The sequence below is a fragment of the Stegodyphus dumicola genome, chromosome 11, assembly GCF_044657685.1.
Source record: "Stegodyphus dumicola isolate Sdum_Otavi_A_Nest chromosome 11, ASM4465768v1".
Classification (NCBI taxonomy): domain Eukaryota; kingdom Metazoa; phylum Arthropoda; class Arachnida; order Araneae; family Eresidae; genus Stegodyphus; species Stegodyphus dumicola.
In genome coordinates this window covers 158196188-158217305 of record NC_140778.1, presented here as the reverse complement: position 1 = coordinate 158217305, position 21118 = coordinate 158196188, and the positions used below count along the sequence as shown (strand labels likewise).

The following is a 21118-nucleotide window of genomic DNA, read 5'->3' as shown; positions in this document are numbered from 1 at the left end:
TATTATTATGAAGATGGCCTTTCCATTTGATGATATTTGAGGGGGTAATTTGAAAAAAGACTGCGGAACGAACTTTTCCTTCAATTTTTGATCCATCAGTATAAGCAATTGGAGATGAACTTGAATTTTCTTCAGACGTGGGGAATATTATTTTGCTGAAGCGAAGCGCTGGATGGATAAGATTGGGGTTAATTTTCTTTTCATAGTTGGATGGCCAAAAGGTTTGGTTGTTGAATTCTGCGGCTTGGTTAAGTTGAAGGACTTTCATATAGGTGCACTCCATTTCTGCACTGATTGATAACGGAAGAGTACCAGCTAAAGTATCAAGTGCTATATTTGAAGTTGTGTGATACGCCCGAGTAATGCAGAGAGTAAAAGGCCTTTGAATTGAATTTAAACATTTGATCTTTCTCACTGTCATTGGTTGTGCCCAAATTCCGGCTCCGTAATTCACCATTTTTGAGATGACTGTTTTTAGAAGAATACGTGTTATATGGGGATTTAAGCCCCAGTTATATCCATCCATACGTCGTAGGCAGTTAGCTATTGATGTTGTACGAAGTTTAATATTTTGTAGATGAGGAATCCAGGAGAATTTCTTGTCGATTGTTAAACCGAGGTACTTGATTGTATTCACAGATTTGATCTTTTGATTGTCAATTTTTAGAGGTCGGAAAGATAGTAGCTTAGTGTTCTGTATAAATTTTGAGGGCAGTTAGGGTCCCTAAGTGCTTTCTTGATGGCTGGCCACCATAGATTATCGAACGCGCTTTTCAAATCAATGCTCACAAGAGCTGTATGGTAACCATTGTTTTTATTTTCTAAGATGGCTTCCTTGATGTCAAATAATGCATGGATGGTTGACAGGCCGGGGCGAAATCCATACTGACGAGGACTAAGGACATTGTTGCAGTGAAGATGAGAACGGAGCCTATTCACCAGTAATTTTTCAAACACCTTGCCCATAGACGAAAGCAGGCAAATAGGTCGAAAGGAACTAGGATCTGAGGGATTTCGATCCTTTTTAAGAAAGAGCACCACTTGGCCAATCTTGAAGATTTCCAGGAATGTCCCGTAAAAAGAAGCTTAAGTAATTGACAGTAAGGTAATTGTAAAAAGGTTTGATAAGATAATAAAGTAATTGACAAAAAGTTCTGGAGCCGATCTTATTAAAAATTTGACAATGGTGTAATCCACGCCATCAGGTCCCTGGGCTTTCTTTCGCGGGAGATGTGTAAGTACTTGTAGAAGCTTTTTACGCGTGAAATTCAAGTTCGGAGGAGCTGTTAATAGCGTTGGATCATTTCTCACAGAGTGATGGTATTCTGATCATCTGAAGAGATGTCAGGACAGAGAACTGTATCTAGGTCCTGCTGAGTCTTCGCAGTAAAGTCGGTGTGTGTCTGGATGGAAGTTGAGACGTGAAATTGGGCTGGTTTAAATAGTTTCCCAGTCACAATCTTGTGCTGAATACCATAAACGTCCTTGGTGTTCGTACAAAAGCGTTTCCATGAGTTAATTTTCGCCTCTATAATCATTCTCTTGTATAAGACTCGTTCTCTTTTATAACGTTCTAACGTATCTGTTTGCAAATTGAGTCTGCGTGCCTGTTTTAACTTCTGACGAAGTGCTCTGCATTTGTGTTGTTGTGTACGGAAGGATCCATTCCGCCAATTAACTCCACACAAGCGTTTGGCATTGCGTATTGGAAGGTAGTCATTGCAGGCTTGGTGTATGGTAGTTTGTAGAGAAGTCGAGAAATCCTCGAGATCCTCCTGGGTCTGTGTTTGCAAAAGTTGTTATGCTTTTTCCTGTAGGAGGGTTCGTATTTTTCTGGCGAAAGGGGCTCTTTTATGACCTGGAAGATTGTAACGCTTAATGATAGGAATTGAAGTAATCTTGTCTATATTGAATGTTATAAATTTATGATCCGAGAGACTTATAGTGTCCTCCACTTTCCAAATCGTGTATTAATTCCGCTGCTTGTGTTGCTGTAATTGTAAGATCAGGCCATCCATGGGCATAGTTGGTGTCAAATGAAGGAGGTGCATCGGAAGTGTTCTGAATAATTAAGTTATGTGAAGAAATAAAATCTTCAAGCTGTCGACCTTTATCATCCGTTGTTGAATATCCCCACGTGGTACTATGAGCATTGTAATCCCCTGCAAAAATCATGTTTGAAATGCGGAAGTGTTATAACGTGTTACTCATGAACTCTGTTATAATACTATGGTCTTCTCTAAGAGAAGAATATTGGGAAACCGTGATCATGGTTAGATTTTGAACGTCGAGAAGTATTGCAACATTGTGCCGCGTTAGAGAAATGATAGAGGGAGCAAAGTCTGCTTTACAACAGATTATAATAGCACGTGGGGGATTGTCCTTATCAACTTTCTGAAAAATTTTCCATGGCAGCGGGAAGCCAATAGCGACTCCATTCCTGACGTACGGTTCCTGTGCAAATATCATATCCTATATGTACTCTATTGCATACTGAGTTGCTTGAGCAGTGGCAGCCTTAGCGTGTTGTAAATTAATTTATATGCATTTAATTGGCTGCGTTGAGATTCTTTGTGAAGAATTAATAGGAGATGTAGGACTTATTTCAGTGACATTATGCGTGGGAGTAGATTGTAGTGGAAGCATATTAATATTCTGTGTTACATCGGACGTTGTCAGCTGCTCACTGGTAGACTAGGGCAGTCCGGGTGATACGCCGGGTGTTGGGAGTTGTAGCGAGTGCCGAAGTGGTTGTTGGTTTCTTCACAATTGATGCAGGCTGGTGTTTCTGCATCGCATTTGCTAACTCTATGGGATGCAGAGCAGAAGGCACAGAACATCGTTTTACTTCTACAACCTGGGAGTGTCCAAATTCTTGGCAATGATAACATCGTATTCCCAGGAACTCCGTGATATTATGTGCCTGCCAAGCTGTGAAGATCCTTATTAGAGCGCTGTGACAAAAATTTTGCTAATTATCGCTGTTAATTGCGGAGCTCCAAATCGGCTCAGTAGGATGCAGGACCACCGCGGACAGCGATGCACGAAGAAACACATCTAGGCATTAAGCCAATGAGAGTGCGGATGGTATCCTGAGGAATAGCTCTCCATTTCCTTTCAACCATTTGCCACAGTTCGTCTTCTGAACGACGCAGGGACAGAGTTTGAAGACGGCGTCCAATCACATCCCACACATGTTCGATTGGTGACAGGTCAGGATGGTACGGTGGCCAGGGAAGCAACTGTATATCTTGCAGAGCATGTTGGCAGATGCGAGCACTGTGTGGTCGGGCGTTATCCTGCTGAAAAATTGCATTAGGCATCCCCTGAAGGTAGGAAATTGCCACCGCCCGCAGTACATTATCCAAGTATCGTTGGGCCGTCATAGTGCCCTGAATACGAACTAGAGGTGACCTGGAATCGTAGGCAATAGCGCCCCAAACTATTATGCCCCGTTGTCGCGCGGTGGGGCGTTCCACAGTTACTGCCGGATTAGATCTGTCTCCACGTCGACGCCACACACGTATGCGGCTACTGTCACTCGATAAACAGAAGCATGACTCATCGGAGAACGCGACATTTCGCCATTCTGTCATCCACATCGCTCCAGTCCGGCACCATTCTAAACGTTGGTGTCTATGCTGTGGGGTCAATGGCAGTCTTAACGGACGCCGTGAGTGCAGGCCACGTTCAACCAATCGACGGGAAATGGTTCTGGTCGACACGGGAACATTCAGGGTATCTTGCACATGCTGCAGAATCGCGGTACAAGTGACTTGCAGGACCAGCACAGCTTGTCAGCGGATGCGTCGATCCACGCGTGCTGACGTCACTCTGGCTCCACCTGCACCCCTCCTTCTTCCCACCATGTTCGCCATAGCCGATGCACCGTGCTCGCATCCATCTGGGTACCAGCTGCTATTTGACGTAAGGATCAACCCGCCCTTCTCAGTCCGATCACCATACCCCTGTTGAAATTGATTATGTTGTTGCTAGGACATGGTTATTCACCATGTTGAAATTGATTATGGTTTATATAGATTGAATTCTTATAATTAAGTATTTCAAGCGGAATGTATTGCTGTTTTGAAGGCCTTGAAATGGATTAAAATGAATATTAAAACATGTGTTACTATAAGTTTGTATACTGATTGTCTTTCTTTGCTCCAGTCGCTCTCTTGCCCCGATAATGTTAACTGTATTATTATGGATATTAAATTTCTGTTGCAATCTATCAGTTCTACGACTTCTTTTCATTGGATTAAAGCCCATGTGGGATTTTTTGGCAATGAGAGGGCTGACAGTCTGGCCAAGGAGGCATGTATTTCAACTAATGCACCCATTGTAGAAATTTTTGGTTCTAGACAAATTGCCATTATGAGTATGAAGAAATATTATATAAATATATGAAAAGATGTGTGGAAAAGTTCAACAAGGAAAAATAATTTGTTGATTAATATTGAAATTACAGATAAAGTTTTAATCTATGATGACATTGATATGAATCAGATTACCACCGGACATGGTAGGTTTCCTCATTATTTAAAGAGATTTCATGTACAAGATAATGATCTATGTCCAAATTGTAATGTTTTGTGTGATGCCAACCACTTCGTGGTGGATTGCCTATTGACTGATTTTATTAGACGAAGTTTTAGTGATATACATTTTGATTTATTCAACTTTGATTTTAAACATTTGAAATTATATGCAAGAGAATTGATGGCCTTTATTAATGGCAATAGACATGCGATTGGGGTTTTTAACTAAGTTTATTTTAGGATGTCTCTTTCGTCGTGTTTTGATGATATGTGTGACTGTATGTCATATTTTCGTTATGTGTTTTATGCGTGTTTCCCTTCCTTATTTTATGTTATCATTTTTACTAATACAGTTTTCTTAATTTAGTTATTTTTGGTTTTCTTCTTTCCTGTTGTTTTCTTCTTTCCTGTTGTGTTGTTAATCCAGCTGTCTTTCGCTTCTGGAACTATGCCAAAGAACACTGAATTTAGTTGAGCAGTCAGACTAAGACGAACGCATTCGCAAGGCAGCTGGATTGCTGTCTATTTTTCACTATTTTTGTTGTGTTCTCGTGTTTATACGTTTTATATGTCATTTTCTTGTTTATACTTGTATTGTGCAATTATTTAATATAAGTTTGTGTTTAAAAACGAGGACGTGTATCAAGTTCATTCACATTACATCGCAACATAAATTTTGGAGGCACCGGCGAGATTAAAGGAATTTTGATTTCGGTACGTCAGCACTGCAACTCTACATTCGGTACACTACTGGATACTTTTAGCTTCGAACTTCATTTAAAGACCAAGCAAGATAAGTATTTTAAGTATTTTTTTTTTCTTTTTTACAAGTTTGACTTTGGTTTTCCTCATTGCACCATTACGTCGTAATGGAAGACAAGGTTAAGATTGCAAAAGGTAGAGCGAAAGCTGCTCTTACCAGAATTTCAAATTTCATTAATGATGATAAGCAGTTATTCGAAAAACACGATTTAATGAATAAACTTCAAAAAATTGAAAGCATTTATTCTGATTTTGACAAGGCAGACGCAGAACTTCCGCCGGAAAGTTCTGAAATGGAAGAATTTGAGAAAAAATATTATGAAACCAAAGCCAAACTACAACAAGAACTTAAGAAATTAAATGTTACTGTTAATATGCAAGTTACTACTAATGTTAATGAACGTCAAATACCAGTTTATAGTACAACAAATACTGCTAATAATTTTAAATTACCGAGAATAAATATGCAATCTTTCAATGGTAATTACAGAAACTGGATATCTTTCAAGGACTTATATGTATCATTAGTGCATAACAATGAAAATTTAAGCAATATTCAAAAATTTCAATATCTAAAGGGTTTATTAACTGATGAACCAGCTTCTATTATTAAACATATTCCCATTTCAGAAAATAGTTATATGGAAGCCTGGGGAAAATTATTATCTAGGTATGATAAGAAGAAACAAATTGTCACATTACTAACATTACTAATAAAAACTTTCATGGATAAATCTTGTGTAATTAATGCAAATGCAATTAATTTGCGAAAAATTGCCGATACATCTGATGAAATTATCAGAGGTTTAAAATCTATTGATTCGAAAGCTAATGAAAGGGATGTCTGGCTAATTTATATTTTATTACAGAAGGTTGACAACGAAACATGTAAGCAAAGGTCTGAGTTGTCAGCAAAAGTGGAATTTCCTACTTTTGAAATGTTTATTCAATTTATAAATGACAGATGTTCCTCTTTAGAAATTTTCCACGAAAAAGAAAGAGAAAAAACTCAACCTAGTGTTAAAAGATTTTCTGTGAACAAAAGTATCAAATGTATTATGTGTAAATCAGATCATTTTCTTTTCAAATGCCCCAAATTTAAAGCACTAACTGTCAAAGAAAGAAATCAATTTGTTAGGAAAAATAATCTTTGTTTAAATTGTTTGTCTAGTCAGCACAAAAAATCTGAATGTATGTCTCCACATCGTTGTCATTATTGCCAGTTATTGCATCATAGTACTCTGTGTGAAAATCAATTAAAAGGTTATTCCACATCTGCGTCTCTTTCTGAGAGCAGTTTTCAGTCAGAACAGCAAAGAAAGAATCCAACCGCGAATGAAATACCAGACATTGCGTCTACGAATGAAAACAAAAACGGAACTGTTATAGACTATAAAATGTCTTTAATTTATAATCTACATAGCTTGATATTAAAAAAAATTAAAACAATACACACAATTTTCTTCAATAATATTTTTTTTAATGCACTGCAGCTTCTCAGAGCTATGAATAATAATTAGACTTTATATATGTAATAGATCATACAGTTTTCCATAATCATTATTCCTTATACTTTATATGCAAAAAATAATGGCATAAAATATATAATCTGCATAGCTTGATACTTAAGTATTTTAAAAACAATGCATTCAGTTTTCTTTAATTATTAATTATATAAAATGATATAAATTTTCAGCAAATTGAATAGCATTTTACAAATGAGATGAAATTTTGGGATTCTGTAATAATAACACTTCTTATTTCTCATCAAACGATAATCATATACATTAATACATAGCAAATAAACTCATAACTGATATCAGCAGTAGTATACGCTCATTTTAAAAAATGAGACATTAAGAAAGCAAATGGGTTTTTATGGAAATTTTAATTATAATTAAAACTCACAGTTTGCAGTTTTCGCTTTTTTGTTACAGGCATGTGATCATTTTTTTTAGTACAATAATTTTTTTAAAAACAATTTGTAGATGTTTTCAAAATTATATTTAATAAAGTATTATTAGAGAGGCCATTATTACAAGTTTCATCGATTAAGAAAAAATCATATTCATTAATAAGACTAGACGTTAATTCTCGGTCGCGGACACTTAACCGACACCAGTTAGCCGACAGGGACACTTAGCCAACATGGACATTTAGCCGACAGGACATTTAGCCGACAGGGACACTTAGCCGACAGGACATTTAGCCGACAAGGACATTTAGCCGACAGGGACACTTAGCCGACAGGACATTTAGCCGACAGACCATTTAACCAACACGGACACTTAGCCGACAGGACATTTAGCCGACACGGACACTTAACCGACAGGTCATTTAGCCGACACGGACATTTAGCCGACAAGACACTTAGCCGAAAAGGACACTTAGCCGACAGAACATTTAGCCGACAGGACATTTTGCTGACACAGAGAGTTAGCCGTCAAGACATTTAACTACGGGACACTTAACTATCAACACATTTATTCTACAGGACACAAAGCCGACAGAACGTTTAGCTGGCACGTACCCAATAATTGTTCAAACTTACTATCAATTACAAATTTCTCGACTTCTCCGTAAGCTCAATATTTAAGTTATTTTTTCACTATCAGTAAAATTCATTTTTCGATTCTTAAAGATCTCATATATACTTTTAATTATTGTGTTAATTTAGCATTGTTTGATATATATCCATGGACCTTATAAGAAATAGACCAACCCAAATGGGTTTTCTCCCTTGTCTTGGCGTATTGCCGGCTATCACCTTGACCACATCCGGAGGAGTAGGGACGACTTGCAGAAACTTAACAATAGTTGGCTATTGCAGCGCGTATAATTTTCAAGAAAAAGCTGGTGATAGCACCTCATTTCACAAATTAGAATTTTTAGATATTTTTATTTTTGAAACTGAGATTGATTTTTAAAAATTTAGCATGTTTATCAAGCGTAATTAATGTTCTAAATAATTATAAAGCTGTTACATGATGTCAGGTCTGGATATTTTTTAAATTTTAATATGCTGTAAGGAAATTTGTATCTCTTTCTTTTAAAAAATAATATTTTAAATCTGAACTAATAGAAAAATTCAAACAAACAATTTTCTCTTACAATTTTTATGCTTTTTATTTGCGTAAATAAGTAAAAAATACTAAAATCGAAAAAAAAAAAAAAAAAAAAAAAAAAAAAAAGGATTTTTGAAAGTTTTTGCTTAAAATTCTTATTTGTACTGCTTTTTTTAAAAGTATATCTGAATATTATAGCATAATATTCTACAAAGAAGTTTTATTTCAATAATATTTCATAATACATCACAATGATTAACACTTTTAACACTTTAATAATTTTTATGCATTTATTCTAATGTTAAAAATTGTATTTAACTGTAATAATTAATTGTGCTAGTATTTTATAGTGATTATTTTCTTAAATTTATGTTTACTTCTGCATAAGTTTTCTTATTTATTGCTAATTTATTTTATTAACCCAAAGGGGCGGCAGCTCAGAAAAGCTATTAGTTTCGAAATGTCATTTTGCTATGTTTCACTATAAATGTCCGTTTCACTTTGCAAACTGTTGCCACCAAATATTATCGCTCTGTATTAAATTTAAAGAAATTAATAATGAAGAATCTGCATGAATGCATGTATGTTTCTCTCGCACTGTGAAAAAAACAACAGACTTTAGAATCATAAAATTTTGAATAACGTAATCCTCCACCCGAACATGGGCACCTGGACGGCCTAATTTCGAATTTGTATTAATCCATTTGATATTTTGTAACTTTAACGAAGTTTTGATTAAGAAACTCAACGAGTTCAAAGCAAGCAATGGCAACCCGGTACAGAAAATAACAATTTCCAGTGCGGAAATTCTAAAGATATGTCATTTTCAAATATTTTGTGATATTGATCTTGAATTAAATTTTATGTGGTTTACTTGCGAAGAATATGATGTTTAATAAATAAAGGTAACACGCAAAACGTTACAAAAACGCTCCTTTGGGCATAATATAAAATTATATTGCTGAGTGCTTCCAGAGTTTATCCTATTTTCCCCCTTATTACGCTCAAAAAAGTTTATGCTCCGAATTTTATGAATTACTAAAATAAATAATCATCTTGCAATGTTAAAAATTAATGATCATATAATCAAATAAATGATAGTCTTGTTATGTTATAATAATTTTAAAAACTACTTCCTGAAAATGCTCATAAAATCAAAGAAAATTATCAGATCTTGTTTAATTTTACGTTATTTGTTTCAAAGCATCATATGCTACCAGTATTATTTTATTTTACTTTATTTGTACACAAAAGTAAGTTCATAAATTTTGCGTTTAGAATTTTTACCGTTTTACTAAAGTAAAGAAATTTATACAAGAATTACGCTTGAAAAAAATGCGCAAAATGCAGTAAAAAGTGCTTTTATGAGATATGTTAAATCTTGTTTTCAAAAACTGGGACTTTCATAATCTCATCACTTATACAACGTATCACATTTAATAATTAAAAACAATTATGTTATACAAACGCCAGCGGTTTCCGTGTTAAAGTAAGCCAGATCGTCCCTACTCTTTCTTACGGGTCCACCAGCGGCTGAGCGGTAACATCGCTGAACAGTGGTAGTTCAGTCCGAGGTTCGAATCCCGCGAACGGGCTGGCTGCATGGGTGCTCTCGTGGTTTTCGCCATGTGTAACGTGTATACGAGCCAATTTCCCTTAAAAAGTCCTCCACGAAGGCATCCCTTTATAAAGGGCTGAAATTTCTCGTCAGGGAATATGAATGAAATTTCGAAAGGAAAAAAGAATTCTTTTATCTAAGTACGGCGGTCACTTAATTTACATTTTAATGTGAGATCTTCAAAAATTATCCATAAAGCTTCTTCATTTAATCAACTGGATTCTTTTGATCACTTTCACTTCATTAATAATTTTTCTTATTTACTTAATGATATTAATTTTCCAATCTCGCTCTTCCAAATGCTTTCAAATTTTTAATACCTTTACGTTTCATTACTATTTTAGACATCACATCATGTTACATTCTTTCCCTTACGAAATCGTTTTGCTCTTCCCACTAAGGAAATTTCCTTTCCCTGTCATGAGAAATCTGAATAATGCAATAAAAATTATTGTTATTCTTGAATTATACTTTTTATGGAAACGTATGGTGGTGAGGGTTAGTTTAGCAAATATATTTTATTTTGTTATTAAAAAACAATTAAAAAAGAGTGAATTTTTAAGACAAGCAAAGGTATAAATTATTTGTGACCTCTATAATTTGCAGTTCATGCCACCATTCTTGAGATAAAAATTCTGTAACATTTTATTGACCACGCTTTTCGCTTAAAATACTTACTTAGGTTAATGTTTATAGCCCTAAACTTTTGCATAATGTTTAATTTAGAAGTAGAATATTCTTTAAGGTTTTGTTTTATTCATTTTCGAGAAATTTCAGCGCTTTTTCAATTTGGCCAATGTACACCAAACAGCACGATACATAACAAACAATACTAAATTAACACAATAATTAATAGCACATATGAGATCTTTAAGAATCGAAAACAGAATTTTACTGATAGGTGAAAAAAATGACTTAAATATTGAACTTATGGAGTAGTCCAGAAATTTTGTAATTGATAGTTTAAATAATTTTGGGGTACGTGTCTGTTAAACGTCACTGTCGGCTTAGCAACCTGTTGATTAAATGTCTTGACAGGTAAGTGTCCCGTAGCTAAATGTCTTGACGGCTAACTGTCCGTGTCGGCCAAATGTCTTGTCGGCTAACTGTCCGTGTCGGCTAACTGTCCTGTCGGCTAATTGTCCTGTAGGGTAAGTGTCCGTGTCGGCTAAGTGTCCTTTCGGCTAACTGGTGTCGGTTAAGTGGTTGTCGGCTACGTGTCACGGACCCGTTAATTCTATAACAATATTTCTTTGATTTTTCACGGATACAGCCACTGTCAATGACGCGAGTTTCAAGGGATACGCAAATATACACCGACGGCTTTAAGCAGGAAGATGGAGTAGGCAGCTCCTTTGCACACTATGACAAAGGTGTATTTGGTGTATTTAATTATGGCAAAGCACACTAGGGCTATCTGCCTAAGGGGAGGGATGCCTTTCGTGGAGGACTTTTTAAAGGAAACTGGCTCGTATACACGTTACACATGGGGAAAACCACGAAAACACCCATGCAGCCAGCCCGTTCGCGGGATTCGAACCTCGGACCGAACTACCAGTGTTCAGCGACTTTACCGCTCGGCCGCTGGTGGGCACTATGACAAAGGAAGAATCATCCATGTATGGAAAGGACGCCTTGACATAAACAACAGTGTGTTCCAGGCGGAGGTGCAAGCAATTATAACCCCGGTGGATTACATTTTCAATAACAATATAGAACGGGCGAAAATTTTCACTGACAGTATGTCAACGCTTCTAGCACTAGATAATCACAACCACACCTCGCCCTTGATCATCAAATTACAACAACTTTTACAGCGCAACCCGCAGAAACATCTCTCCTTAACATGGATCAAGGCACATGCAGAAAATGAGGGGAATGAAGCAGCTGATAGCCTGGCCAAGCAAGCAGCCACTGATCCAGAAGCTGAAAAAATCACGAATCCCAGCCCCTCCTTCCTACCTCAAAGGGCTATTACGGGGTCAAGGCCTAAATCTTTGGCAGGAAGACTGGACGCACTGCACAACTGGAAGACGTACATACAGCTACCTCCCGAAAGTCAGCACTGAACGCAACATTGCAAGAGCTCCTCTTACGACTTATATTACGGGACACGGCCCATTCCCGACCTACTTCAATAGACATGGCATAACAACCACGGACATATGCGCCTGCGGAGCGGAAGGCTCCCCAGACCACTATGTTTTTGAATGCCATCTGACAGCAGGAAATCACCTACCTCTTCCCATCAACAATAGTGAAGCTTATCACCGCTTCCTTATAAAGCACAAACCGGCAGTAAATACAATTTGCAAAGTTGTTAACAAGCTCAAGAGAATGGGCCAAGATTTGTGCTCTCCTCATTAACCAAAACTCTCAAGACATGATACACTAACTAAGTCAGCATGCAGTTCCACATTCTCAGACACATAAGTCTATTCCTAAAATTTACATAAGTCCCTATTACAGACACCTTTCAAATAATGTACAATCAAATGTATATAACATTTCCTCTTCTGTATATGCATAATACTTAATTTTTTTTTATTTTTATTTATTTATTTTATTTTATTTTTACTTTTTTTTTCCCCTATGAGCCTGTATTTTGATCCTATTATTTTGTAACTGTATTTTTGTATCTGTATATTTAATTTGTATTTTTATTAGAATTTTATTGTGAATGTGCAAAATTACCATAGCAAATTGCAACAACAAATGTCAAAACGGTAAAACGAATGCAATCTGCCCTTGTATGGCCATGTAAATGATCTTGTTAACATCCTAAAAAGCTCCCGAGGCGGCCTCTTGAGGCCCCAGGGAGTTGTTCCTGGTTAGTGGAGGGCGCGGAACACATGCCTGTTTACCTCTGTTAGACATCAAGCGTCCCCGTCCTCCGTTACCAACCAACCAACCAACCTATGTGTGGTGTGAGAAACAGCTAAATGCGTTTCTTTAGTAAAGTTCCAGTTCTGGAAGCGTTAGCTTTCCAAACATCTAACCATAACAGAAATCTTTTTTAAAACTTTTCATTCAAAGAATTATTAGGCAATATTGGCACTTTCAAATGGATCATTTAACCTCTGGCCTTTCAAAGTTGTTTTACATTGACAATATTCCTCAAGCTATAAATTAGTTTTATGAAACTGGCAGTACTGTCATAATTTAAAATATTATTCTAATAGTAGAAATATAATAGTAGAAATAGCAACAATAACATAATTGTTAAAAAATACTACTAACAAGTTTGACATTTTGGCTCTCCAAGTTTGATGGGTTGAGTAATTTTAAGGATAATCCATATGCATATTTCACTAAAGAATTTGACTCAATTTCATAAAGCTCGTTTAGTGATTGAAATGAGGCAGTCAGAATTAAATGCTTTAACTTGCTTATGCAAATTGTCTTGCTAACACCCTAAGTTGTGGCTTTTTGCCAAGAGAGAGAGAGACTGAGGAAGCGAGCCGCTTGCCACTGCATTCTTACGAGTTTTCAATCGGTAGCTACTTGCCTTTAAGGCCAGAGGTTTTGCCCTCTTGATATTTGAAAACGTATTGTAGTTTCAGCAGCTTGACGTATTCCTTTACCCCCGTACATACGTACCCCTTTTAAAAAAGGCCAGTCTTAGTGTTGGGCATTTGTATACTAATCCAAAGTTAGCTTTTAGTTAGTAGTTTTATATTTTTACGTTTAGACCACGAGTGGTTGGTCTCTGTATCCCGAAGTACGGGTGATCCTGCAAAGAAATAGAAAATAAAGAGTTCAGTATACCCATCTTGCTTGTGTCTTTTATTCCACACAATCTGGAACAGAGCTTTAGTAAGCTCCCTGTTCTTATTCAGGATACGTTATGTTTCCGAAGCAAGTGAAAAGACATACAACTCCTGACAAGGGAATAATGGTAATTTCTCAAAATCAGAATAATAAAATTCTTGTTCACAATTTTTTTTATTCAACCTGATTTCTTATACTTTTAGAGATATGATCAGCAAATGGTGTTTTTGAAATCATAAGTAGTATGGAATTATGTTAACTGATTTTAAAATTTACGGATCATATGTTCAGATAAATTTTGAAGACTCCCACTTCTATTTTTTTTTTTTCCTTCTTCGTATATAATAGTTTTAATTTTATCAATATAATACAGTATGGATATTTTTTTCTTTTAATGAATGGAGCACAAAGGCCAGTTACCTTATAAAAGGAACGGAGACCTTTCCAAGTACCTGCCCAAATATCTGGATATGTGTGTAATAGGAGAAAGCTGTGGGGTCTTCCAGTTTGTACAAAATAAATAAATTAGAAATTTCGATAAAAATAGTATATTATTTCATATGATGTTTCAAATGAAAATTTAATTACATTATAATAATTTGGAAATTTTCCGCGATTTTGTAATAAAATCGATTATAAATAAAAAATTACATTTATTCCACGATTATGTATTAAGTTCTAAATTTCATTTTACATTGCTTTGCAATTAAGAAAATGTGGATTACTTTATAAAGAATCAATTCAAATTTTGTGAATCTGTAAAAGAAAATTTTGGTTTTATATTGGCAATATCAATTTTACGAAAGACTTTCAAGTTAAGTACTGCGAAATAATGATTATGATTAATGTTTAAGCAAAGATTTTACAGAGCTGTGAACTTTCTTGAGAAAAATTAAGACATTCTTTACGATGAACTTGAAAACTTTTAATTTTCAATTTGAATTTATTGTTAAAAATGATATCTATAAGGTTTTACACTTTAAAAAATTATTTATATCAAAATTTTGTGATTTTTTCTCACTGTTGTATTTACCTAGTTTTGCTAATTCTGTTATGCTTTCTTCTAAAAAGGCTTTTCTGTCGCCAAGCCTTTTTCTCTTTGAACGGGGGGAATATGTAAGATAAAAAGTATGTGAATCAAAATCATAATTTAACGGTAAAACAATAATTCTCCCTCTCCATTCTAAAAATCAAAATAACCTCTCTGCATTGCGTCATTTCTAGATCTTTCCTTTTTGCATGGCCTGCGCAGCGCTGATGACGTAATAATTGGGAACTGAAACTACCATTGTAAACCAAAACTTTTCTCTTCGCGTGCTTCCATCTTTCATAACTACGCACTTCAGCTTCTGTCTGTGCTGTGCTTGAATGCTATTTCATTACGCTGCTTCCTATTCCAATAATATCAATAATGCAAATGTTCTTGAACAGGCACGATTAGGGTGCCAGGTGATCTGTAGCCGCATAATGTCAATGGAAAATAAAAATGAAATTAAAATCGCCTCGACTGCCAAGTTTTATTTACAAAGTCAACACATTAGCTTACGACGCAATCAGAATACTTCCTCTTCAACATAGGATAACTACGCATCACCACTGCTCCGGATTTTCCTTGTGCTATTATTTCATATATATATAATAATTTAACGCATATAATAAATTAATGTAATAACGTATATATATATTATTGTAATAATGTGTATAATAATTTAATTAAGTGTATCTAATATGAATCAAAATCGTAAAAACGATCTTGTATTTAGCGTAAGTATAATGAAACACTCAATCGATTTCGAGGGCAGCTAAAGGTCCCTCCTCATCAGGAGAAAAGAAGAAAATAAAGGAGAAGGAGTCTCAAAAACACGTGGTCCTTATCAGCACTGCACGTGGTTATAACTGGATTTTTAATCAGAGTGCACTGGCCGCCTACTTTTACCGAGCCCGGCTATCTGATCAAGCATAAAGGACAAGAAAAATTAGGGAAGTTAAAATAGGGAGCAAGGGGCAAATGCACCTTACGCTCAAAATCTAAACTTCAAATAATGGAAAGCAACCACTGAACGGATTTTTATACCCTCTGGTAGTACCAAACGCGAGGAGGTAACGCCATCTATCGGCAAAAATAACTGAATTAAGTTAGTAGAATTTTAAAGGCATTAGGAAGGACTGGATTGGACTTTAAATCATTAACTAAACCTGCTAAATCTTTGTGAATGTGAAAAGCCTCAAGAAAAGCCAATTCACCTATGGAAGAAGCCTTTTGGATAATTTCTGCAGACCAAAATTATGTCAAAATTATGGTTAAAAGTCCAACTATTACGCTATTGAAGACTTGTTAATTTCGCCTTTTCTGACATAAGATTCATGTTCCTTGATACGAAACTTCAACGCTCTTTTTGTTTGGCCAATATATCTTAAACCACACTGACACGATATACTATATATTCCCCAAGAATTCAAGACAGAAACGCAATCTTTTTAGAATCGAAGGGTGAATTTTATTAATAGGGGAGGAACCGACTTGAAAATTGAATTTGTGGAGAAGCCGTGCAATTTTATAGCTAACAGAAGGATAAAATGGAAGCACGACAAGGTCATTAATATTATTTCTAACAGTGGAATGTCTTCTTTGATGGGAATCTGAAAATTTTTTAACGGCTTTATCAATAATCACGGGAGAAAATCCACGGTCAATCGCAACTGCTCTCAAATAATTAAGTTCATTGGTAAGCAAAGATTCAGAGGAACAAACTTTAAGCGCGCGGAAAACATAATAGTAAAAAGAAGCCATTTTTTGCTTAACAGGGTGGCATGACTTGACATGGGGTGGTAAACAAACTGCAAAGGGTTTACGGTACACAGTGGTGCTAAAATCAGTTTCATTGCGGATTATAAGGATATCAAGGAAGGGGAGGGAATTGTTGGATTCAATTTCAAGAGTGAATTGGATGGCTGGATCAATTGAATTCATAATAGATAGAATCTCGGATAAATCCTCTTTATAACCGTCAAAAAGTGCGAAAGTGTCATCAACATACCGAATCCAAAGACAAAAAGATAGTTTATCAAATAATTTCATCTCAAAATAGTGCACATAAATGTCAGCAAGTACCGGACTGAGAGGATTACCCATAGCCAATCCTTCAACTTGACGAAAATATGCATTTTGGAAAACAAAGTGGGTTTGACTGAAAGAAACTTTAGTAAGCGAAACCAACTAATTAATTTCAGTATGTGTGAAGTGAAATTCCCGAAGCCTAGTTTCAAGAGAATTTAGTGCTCCTTCGACCGGAACATTAGGAAACAGTGATTTATCATCAAATGAAACCATAATGGAACGAAGTGGAGAAATATTTTTAAGTTTATCAATGACTTCAACAGACAATGACAGACTTGTATCTAATATGGTTTATTTATTTTGCACCTTTAGTCTGAATATTATGATTTACCTTTTCTAATCTGAAATCTGCACAGCCTCTGGTCCCAAGCATTGCAGATTTCTAGACTTCTACTGTATAAACATTTGTGGTGCAGAACTTTGACATTCCCAGCTTTTCAAGTAGGATTTTTCCACTGATCTAAAACCGATATCCATTTCCATAGCAATCTGAAAACTGTTCTGCATTACGTATCTCCACTTTGACACCCATTTTTTCAATGGACACTGTTACATTGTGTATTGGTTACAAATCATCAAGTGAGCATCTTCCCCTATTTACACATGATAGGTCACTTTTTCATGGTGGCACATAAAGATGAATCATCACAGACTGCAACTTTGCATTTATAAATGCAGTACAAAGTCTGCTATCTGGAGTTTGGCGATACCAGATTTCCAAAATCTCTGGATTTTCGATCACCAATTTAAATCTTGTATGACAAGTGAGAATTACAAAATTTTAATTATGAAAGAGTTGTTAATGAAATAATGAAGCATTTCTACTCAAAGAAATCAAATTTACAAAAAATGCTAAATATTCAATTGTTTCATTAAACACTTTCAAATTAAGTTGCATAAGTTGTTTTGATTTTGTACTAATACTTTTTTTTAACTTTATAAAACAGCCATAATTCCTTATTCAGTTTAATTTTTTTTTCCAAGTTCTATAATTGCCATATTGAGAATTCCCACTAAGTTGTCAGTCAATATCATTTCATTCTCAACAATATCTATGTCTTTTTTTCATCATCAGTTGCAAAATTATTTTTAGGATTTAGGAAGGACACTACAAATTATACTGTCCAGTTGATTAATGATTGGATTCAATTTCCACATTTCTTCACAAATTCTATTAACAGAGAAATTTTTCCATTTGCTTGCGATACCTGAAAAACTTCACATTCAAAGCTATCATCATCAATAGCAGGAGGAAATATCACGAGTGGCCATAAAGTACAGAATGCATTTTCTAAAATATCTCCACGTTTTCTCATGACATTAATGTTCTAATAGATTTTATGTTAAAATATTTTTTACTGATTTTGGAAGTTAAAATTAGCATTGATTTTTAAAAATGCTATTTTAGATCAGCATTTCAGCTTGAACACTTGTCTATAATTAGAAAAATACTTGCATCATCCAGTAAACCAATGAATTTCAAATGCTGCCTCTCAAAATCAAATATTAATACCTGTTATAGATGCTATCCTTTTTATACTTACATATGATGATGCTATCAATGCACCATGTTTTGTTTATTTACATCATATTTAGGCTTGAAACTTATACCTCTCCTAACTATTACACCTGCATACTGCAGGAACTAGACTTCACTCAGTCCATCAATATTAGCATTAATAATTGAAAACTACATCACGTTTCCATAGCATGCATTCCTTACCCATGAAATTTCAATATTTCTTTGCCTCTTAATCTTCCAAATGACTAGGTGAAATTCTGAAACACGGATGGCCATCTGGTACCTTGTTAACATTACACTTTTTTACAAATATAAAAAACAAATGCAATTTTAAATATTTTTACATTACACAGTTTCCATTAAAACTCAACTTTCAATTTCTTCGATATTCTTTGACCATATAGAATAATTTTCTTCAACAAACATAAGAAATCCTTACAATTTAAACATGAGGTAAATGAATAATTTAACACAGAATATCTACAAAATTTTAAGACTAAATTTATATAAAACTGAAAGTTGAAAAAAAAAAAAAAAAAAAATAATAATAATAATAACCTACATTCTTATTCCTTAACCTTTAATACCTACAATTATATACAATGCTTAACACATTAATAAGGCTACTTGATTCCTTTGTAGAACTCATATTTTAGAATACAGCTTAAGTCTCTGGTAATGATTTTCTGAATAACTTCAGCATTATTAAAATAATAATGTGTGAGCTGAGATTTCGATTGGGGAACAGAAAGTAATTTTCAAGTGCCAAATTTAATGAACATGGGAGACAGTTGAGATTGGAGAGAATGTTTTTGCATGAAACCGCTTGTGACTGTGCGACAGTATGTGACAATGAAAAACTGTGTGATAGGGCAATGTTGTTCAATAGTAAACAAGAATAAGTTTTCCTTTCTCAAAATCTTCCATGACAATTCTGTGAGCAGTTTGTATTCTAATATTAACCTTATCAGCTCTCATTCAAAGAGACAGGTGAATTTTTTTAGCAATAATTGTTGGCATTTTCAGTGTTCTAATCATTTGAAAATGTGAAAGTAGACTATTTCTGCGTTTATCATAAACATCTCTGCTTCTATCACAAAAACATTCACATTAATAAATTGGATCATGCTAATGCTTGATCTTGATATGTTTTTTGACAACAGTTTAAAAGTCCGCATTGCTGTTTTCCTCACTTTAAACTGGAGTTTTAATGTTACTCTTTTTTTCCCCCCCAATTTTGAATCCATGACTACAAATGTTCACTGGAACAACGCAAATGACTGATTAACAATATGCAAAATTCTGTTTTTAAGCGGATGAATATTGTTTTCAATTATATTGGGCAAGTTTCCTAAAATTAGAAAAATTAGTTCTAAGACTTTTTTGACACAGTCTGTACACTTTTTTTATGAAGTGGAATAACAAAGAACAGTATAAAAATTTATTTTATTTATTACTCTGTGCAAAAGGAAGAAATACATGTGGAAAATATAAAACTAAACCATTAATAAAAAAAATTACTTTGAATTTTAAAAGATATATATAAAACTTTTTTTTTTTTTTTTTTTTTTAAAAAAAGCTCTTTTTCTAAAAGCAATTTAGAACTGTACAGTATTCATAATATTTTTCATTTTAAGTTTCGTAATGAAAAACTGAAAATGTGTTCAATATATTGATTATACTATACCATCACACAGATGTTAGCTAGATTACTTGTGAATAGCAATTATACATTCAAAGAGAAGGAACAACAAACATAACTATACTTGGATTGGATGTAAGTTGGTGAAAAAAAAGTTGTAAAGTACAAAGTCTGTAATCGAGACTCGTTGGGACTTCGGCGATTCTGGATTACAGGTTTTCTGGATTAAAGATAATCAATTTAAATCTGGTAAGATGGCATGCAGAAATTATACAATTAAAAATATGAAACCGTAATTTATGAAATAAAGAGCAATTATAATCTAAAAGGTATCAAATTTTACAAAAAAAAAGTTTAATATTTATTTGTTTACTTTATTAAACATTTTCTTTCAATTCACGCATGCGTAATGTATGCGCATTCTTTACGGGCATGCGTAAAGTCTGTGGCTTTGTGGTCCAGATTATAGATCATTCTGGTTAATGGATGTCCGGATTACGGACTTTGTACTGTATTGGATATAAGGTAAAAAAGTTGGAGCTGCTCTGCTATAAAAAAAGTTGGATATACGGTGGTTAAATACTTTTTTTTGTAGTAAAAAATTGAAGATTACCACAAGTCCCGATTTTCTATCTTTTTAATGGAGACAGGTTTTTTATCATACACTAATTACTGAATGATCTTTTTATTATTTAATAGGAATAATCTGTATGTTTGGGCTTACATGGCAACACTTGATACTAGATGTAAATGTTGGAATGAAATCTAAATATAGATAGGAATGGCAACATGCTATATACAATTTTATGAAAAGAGTAATTACTATATTAAATCCAAAGAATAAAAATAAGCACAAAATTTATATCTTTCACTCTAATCAATAATTATAGACGACAGAATTTCACCAAAATAAACTCTTCCTACTAAAAGTATGTAAATTACATAGCTATCAGAAAAGGAATATATTGAAATTTTAACCACCATTTAATCTAAGCCTTTCTTTTTGCAGCGTGATCTTCTGTTGCAGCCCTTTTCCAGTGTTCTGGCAGTCCTAGAACAGAATATCATTTTGTGGTTTT

The 21118-nt window shown here is 34.5% G+C and overlaps 1 protein-coding gene across 6 annotated transcripts in view; it reads right to left on the bottom strand.

Annotated features, from left to right (window-relative positions):
• LOC118203005 (cation-independent mannose-6-phosphate receptor-like) overlaps positions 1 to 21118 on the bottom strand; it is a 58143-nt gene that overhangs the window by 7176 nt on the left and 29849 nt on the right. Inside the window, exon 3 of one of the 6 annotated variants that reach the window (XR_015043769.1) lies at positions 19837 to 21090. The exons of 4 other annotated variants lie outside the window; for them this stretch is intronic. The gene's annotated coding sequence lies outside the window, so the exon portion shown is untranslated. Of the gene's footprint in view, positions 1 to 19836; positions 21091 to 21118 lie in introns of those variants that run through there. One more of the 6 variants, XR_015043768.1, reaches the window with a different exon arrangement.